At 41.6% G+C, this 6,162-nt stretch overlaps 1 long non-coding RNA gene across 1 annotated transcript in view; it reads right to left on the bottom strand.

Moving 5' to 3' along the window:
- Positions 1–3,839: 3,839 nt before the first annotated feature.
- Positions 3,840–6,162, bottom strand: part of LOC103746586 — a 4,683-nt gene continuing 2,360 nt past the window's right edge. Inside the window, exons 2-3 of the long non-coding RNA XR_607807.1 lie at positions 4,090–4,158; positions 3,840–3,898 (exon numbers count right to left, since the gene is read on the bottom strand). This is a non-coding gene — a long non-coding RNA (uncharacterized LOC103746586). The remainder of the gene's footprint in view (positions 3,899–4,089; positions 4,159–6,162) is intronic.

The following is a 6,162-nucleotide window of genomic DNA, read 5'->3' as shown; positions in this document are numbered from 1 at the left end:
CTTACTAAGTTTTAAGCTTCACTACTTAATGTGATGTAAAACTCTAAATTTGTAAAGGAAGAAAAGAGTCAACGGTGTCATTAAATGGAAACGAAAATGAGTGGCATGTCATGAAGTTCATTTGCTTACACAAGGAAATGATATTTCCTCAATTTTTTTTGGAGACAGGGTCTCCCTGTAGCCCCAGCTGGCCTGGAAGCATTATGTAGACCAGGCTGGCCTCAATCTCACAGGGCTCTGCCCGCCTCTGCCTTCTGAATGCTGAGATTAAAGGAGTGCTCCACCATGTCCCACAAGGAAATAATTCAATGTGTCAGCAAAGCTCAGGGCAACTGCCCACAGAGGAGTGCCCCTGGCAGCTCAGTGGATCACACCCTCAGTCACAGCTGCTGAGTTTGCCCCAGGAATTCCCATTGCCTGGACTACTTTCTCCCTCACTATAGGACCCGTTGTCCATCGGTCCTTGGGATCTTTTCCTCTTGTGGGATACAGATTTCTGGAATTCCCCATAACTAATTTACTTCTCATAACTGCTTACTCATGTGCTAAGTAAGTGTCTCTCCTCAGGTTGTAATTTCCATCCACACACTGATGATGCCCAGCACAGACTGTCTTCCCATTGGCTTGGTCTATGTGACCTATATGTAGAAAAATCATTCCAAAAATAAACTCCAAATAGCTATCCATCCCAACCCTAAATTCTTTCTACTTCCTCCAATCTGAGATCTCCCGTCTCTGTTCACTGTCTTTCTAACACACAGTGATTATCCTTTGCTCCACCACGCCCATCTGCAAGGTTTGAGACCCTGGTTCTCACACTTTGATGACAAGCTGAGGACTCCTGTCGGCATCCTGGTCCATCGCTGCCATATCTCCTGGTGACTGCCATGGCTGTTCCTGTCTGTTGCCTCACTCATCCACCTACCATCAATTTTACAAGCAGCAGGAAGAATCATATATTAGACAACATGAATCAGATTATGTCAATATCCTGCCTAAAAACTCTTCTGGCCTGACATAATCTCTCATGACATGAAGAAAATCCAAAGTCCTTATCAGTGGACCTCATCGCACAACACTCTCCACCTAACTCTGCACCAGCCACTTGGCCTTTACTCACTTTGCACTGCTTGTAACACTATTCCAATTCATCTTCAAAAGGTTGGCTCCCTTTTCCCTGCCTCTATGCCTGTGAGATTTTAAAACACCACATCACTGCGACCACCCCCCTCAAACACTGTCCCAAGGGCCTTCCTCATTGACCTTAGAGGAATATTTTATACCTTTCTTTACTGATTTTTTTTTGTGTATTTTCCACTAGGACACTAGAAACCCTGCTTCATCCAGCATGTGGGATACTGGGCTGTATTTGTCTCAAGTACTAGTATATTAATGTTACACAAACACTTGGTACCTAGAAATAAAAGAAGTATAAAATACTAAGAACATTGGTATTAACTTTAGGTGAGATATTGCATAAGGGGCTTTTATTAATGGAGGTCAAAAGAAAGAAAAAATATTTTCACCCATAATATAGTTTTATATCATACTTTGAAAGGTGATATTACACTGTGAGATAATGTAGTGTGTTGATTGGAACTGCAGAGATGGCTCTCTAATTAAAAGTGTGTACAACTCTTCCAGAGGTCCTAAGCCATTTTTTCCTTCAATGCATAGTTTTTATCAAATTGTTATGAGTTTCATACAATGCATCTTAATCACGTCTAAGACCTCCTCCCTATCTGTACCACCCCACAGCCTGTCCACAGGATTTCAAGCATTCTGTCACATATGTTAAGGTCTATCAAGTCAACTTTGTGAACCCGAATGTCTCTGGGTGTGAGATGTGACTTCATGCACTGGAGCCTGTTCAGTTTGTCTGGCATCACTCCCTTAAAGAGGATCAACTCTCCCACACCCAGCAGTGATCAGCTGCAGTAATTCCTCAGTTGAGGGTGGGGCTTCTTGCCCATCTCTCCAGTTATATTCTGATTTGTGTCTGATTAAGTTTGCATGGGTCTTGTGCATGCTGTCACTATTGCTAATCCCCAACCCAAAGTGACACATCTACAATGCAATTCACATACCTAGGCTCATGGAAAATAGTGTAACAAGGGGTTGAGAGAGCACTAATGCATGCCTCAACTTTCATGCAACTTCCTCATGCAACAGGGAGTGATAAACACCAAAGGCCAAACTGGCCAAAGTCTAGAGAATAAGGGACTGGAGAGTGTGTGTCCCTGGATAGGACTTTCATCTTAAACTTCACCTACCCGGGGCTTAGGGACCATTGTCAAAGAGGGGGTGGAAAAGCTGTAAGAGCCAGGGGTGGTGCATGACCATATGGAAACAGTCTTACAGGCTCCTAGGATCTTGCCTGTTTTTTCCAAGCTATTTTGGGGTTACTGTAATTGCTGTTTGCTCCATTATGGTTCACTGGGTGGAACCAAGCACCTATGATGCTGGGCAGGGACTCTTCCACTGAGCTGTACCCCGTGCCCTAGGCTCTTTTTGATACTGTGTTTCTGATAATCCTAATATTTTGTGGACAGCAGTCCCCTGGACAGGCACTGTTTGTTTACAAGTCTTCTCTCTCTGTAACACACCTCTTCACTTTGCTACCTGATTGTTTTGTTGTCTGGAAGTTTGACATTTTGTCCAATTTGCTTCTGTTTCCTGTGGACTCAGGGCCTCAACCACAAAGCTCTGCCTGTACTAAGGCAACATTTTCCCTGTGGTTTCTTTGCTAGTGTCATAGTTGCAGGTCTTACATTTAAGTCTTGTGAGTTGACTCGTATGACTGATATGGGGCACAGTATCATTTTACTGCCTGTTGATACCAATGGATTCCCCATGGATCATTTAGTGAAAAGTGTTGTTTTCTCACTGTGCCTCAGCATCTTTGTTGAAAACCATTTGCACTGGTCTATTCACCTTTTTAAATGCTAGCACATGGCCGTTTGATTGCTGGTGCCTCATAATCAACTTCTAGGAAGAGGAGGGAAGCCCTCCTGCTTGCTTTGCTCTTTAGCTTAGACAGGGCACACCGTTTCTTTGTGGTTCTAGAACCCTTTCATGATTGTTTCTGTAGTTCTGGGAGACATGGCATTGGTGTTTTGATGAGACTGTGCTGAAGGTGTAGACGCCTCAGGGAAGCATGCTGGTTTTAACAGTGTTGAGTCTTCCCAAGTTGCCTTCATCTGTATGCAGGTCCACTTAGACTTTCTTCATTTGTCTTTTCTAATTACCATTGAAGGGATTTTGATCCCTTTCATTATACTAAATATAAAACATTTCATTATTAAAGCTATTACAATTGGGGTATTTTTTCCTATTTCAGATTATTTTCTATTTAATATTTTTATTTTAATATTACTTTTTGTATGCTAATTTTATTCTGAACATTTTCAACTATTTGAACTGACAATCTAACAAAAAATAATGAAAGGAAGGAAGGAAGGAAGGAAGGACTAAGGAAGGAAGGAAGGGAAGGAGGGAGGGAGGGAGGGAGGGAGGAGAGAAAACTATGCTTCAATATCTTTCATGAAAAAGGATAGTCAAGAAAATACTAGTAAATTAAAGAGAGCAGCGCACTGCAAAAGGCTGACATGGTAAAGTTGTATTTACCATAGCAATGCAAGGCTGGCTCAACAGATGCCAATCAGTACGCAAGATTCCCCACACTGAGAGAATGAGGTAAAATCTACATGATCATGTCAATTGATGAAGAAAATGACATTTGGCAGAATTCAATGATACAAAGCCTGCATTAGTTAGATAGAAAGGGAATGCACCTCAACTAAGACAGCTCATCTACAAAAAGCCAACAGACAGAAAATGCCAGCTTTCAGCAATTTATTCCACTTGCAGGGGTGGGGGGGTCAAAGTCAGAGGCCTCCTGAAGGAAAGAAAGGAAAGAAGACAAACTGTCAATGTCTGAACAGGCCATAGTTTTACAAACAGAAAATCACAAAGAATCCATTAAAATCAGTTCGGACTAGTAAATCCACAAAGTTGCAACTCCTGTAACTTTAAATCTATCATTTTGACATACACAGTTTTCACTTTTCAACGGATTTTTGTTCGTACCTCATTAAGTTTGATTTTATTGTCTTTCTGATGTCTCTTTGCTTGTAGAGTTTCTTGAGTTTCCTTTGTCTATAAAGATAAGTCAACAGGAATAAAAACACAGTTGTTTCTAGAGGCTTCCTGCAAGATCCAAGCACACCATCTGACAGTCTAGATGGCCCTTGTGCCCCTGATCTGAGCCTTGAAGAATGATTCTCAGTTGTGCCGTTTTGCCACTAGAACTGCTTTGGACCCTACGTCTCAATAAGCTGGGTAATTCCATTTTGCTGAGAGACGATTTCAATTTACAGTGGCTACATTGTGGAACTGTTAAGTAAGAACAGAAGTGCTCATTTAGAGGACTCTTACACAGGACTAAGAGTCAAAGTATTCAATTATCTGCGTTCCTTAAATGACTGAGGAAGCTTCTAATGGCAGTGGAATCACAGTACGCGTCCCAAATGTGTCCCTGAGGAGCCGTGAGAGCAGAGACGAGTCACCTCCGCCTCCCCTGTCTGTCTTCCGCCTTTCAGACCATGAATTTGACTCATCTCCGTGGATTTCCTGCTCATTCATTTCTTCCTTCTGATGAAATACACATTAAAGTTTTAATACTTAATGAAAGAGATTTCTGGTTCCCTGACTTCAAACTCTAATCTCTGTGGTAGATCTCTGGATAGAAGGAAAAAAAAGGTTTTATGGAAACAGGTACATCCTGGGTAAATACTCCTGAGTCCAATCAATTAGTGCATCTGTTGGTGCAACTTTGAGATATGAAAGTTTCCTTGGGAAATGCTAATAGTAAGCTTGTAAGAAAGACTTAACTAATGGTGAAATAAGCTAGATTACCTAGCACCTGTAAGGTATGTAAGTTGTTGCAATACATTTTAGATACTGTACCTTAGCTATTGCCAAATAAATTGGACCATGGGAAAGGCCAATGATAAATTGATTTGCTAACATTCACTTTTACTTATGGTCTACAATGTTTTCAGTCTAAAACCAGAAAGTACAGGTCTGGTATGTAAACAAAGTGGGTGCATTACTTCACTTTGTTGAACAAGCATCAGCCTATCACTGGATGTATTCAACAGAACCTGGGCAGAAAATGAAAACTTCTAACTAAACATTTGTATTTAAAACTAAATCAGATGACATAGAACTGCCACCGCCTCAACAAATGACAAGGAACTCAGATGACAAGATCCTTATGACCTTCAAGACTTCCAGAACACTGAGGCAGTTGGAAACAGAGGAGAGATGAGAACTCACGGCATGTTACAAAACCGTACTTAATGAAACTATAGTCCCACTGTTCAGTTCTGCTAAACCCCAAAATATAGTCACTTTGGATAAGAGAGAAAAGGCGTTTTGTGACACACGGTTTTCTCCTGGTTAAGCCCCCACTGCTCTGTTCATATCTCTCTGGGGGATCTTTTACTGCAGAATGTTAGGCTTTGCAAACCTCACTCGGCACCCTCCCCCCAACACACCTGCTGGTGTTGAGTCTTAATTCAGTCTTCAGTCCTCCTTTGCAACACCTTCCACATGCTGTGATATGGGGAGCCTCGGGTACCCCACATTTGTGAGTTCATTTGAAATGGCTGAGCTGACTACTCCTTCAAAGGTTTGTAAACACTTGTTAAGACATTAATGGGTGAACCATTGTCTCTTTAATCTGACATCAATGCACAACCCCAACAGTCAAATAAATTATTGAAATGAAGGTTGGAACCTCAACCACTCATTCCCAGTTTTATGTCACTGACAAGTATTTCTTGGTCTACTCCAGAGCGTTGTTGAAAGATTAAGAACTTTCAAGAAGGAAGACTGAGGTCTAAACGAGGATATTCGCTACATAGCTCCTTTTATGGATGCTGTTTTTACTCAGGAACTGCAGTTACTTTGGCTCTCTCAAAATGTCTAGTAGTAAGCAAGGATGAAATTAAGGTGGTACAAGGTCTTCTCTGGACAACTCAGTGTGAAATACTGAACTGGATTTAGAAATGTAAACCCAAGAGCAATGGTCCAGGCCATGTGGGGTTTACTATGCTGTGTCCAAAACCCCAGCTTAGTTAACACATGGACTGACAA

Source organism: Nannospalax galili, unplaced genomic scaffold, assembly GCF_000622305.1.
Source record: "Nannospalax galili isolate Female #2095 unplaced genomic scaffold, S.galili_v1.0 scaffold1764, whole genome shotgun sequence".
NCBI lineage: Eukaryota > Metazoa > Chordata > Mammalia > Rodentia > Spalacidae > Nannospalax > Nannospalax galili.
This window is presented reverse-complemented; position numbering and strand designations above follow the sequence as displayed.